Source organism: Panthera uncia, assembly GCF_023721935.1.
Source record: "Panthera uncia isolate 11264 chromosome A3 unlocalized genomic scaffold, Puncia_PCG_1.0 HiC_scaffold_12, whole genome shotgun sequence".
Classification (NCBI taxonomy): Eukaryota; Metazoa; Chordata; class Mammalia; order Carnivora; family Felidae; genus Panthera; species Panthera uncia.
Window position 1 is genome coordinate 38,602,958 of NW_026057579.1, and position 222 is coordinate 38,603,179.

A 222-nucleotide genomic window follows, 5' to 3' on the forward strand; every position below is an offset into this window, starting at 1 on the left:
GTGGGCAGGGGACAGGGACCAGGGAGATGGGGTGGGTGGAGGGCAGGAACACAGGGACACAGGGACCAGGGAGATAGGGTGGGTGGGGGGCAGGGACACAGGGAGATGGGGTGGGCGGGGGGCAGGGACACAGGGACCAGGGAGATAGGGTAGGTGGGGGGCAGTGACCAGGAAGGGACACGGGGTGGGCAGGGGACAGGGACACAAGGACACAGGGACCAG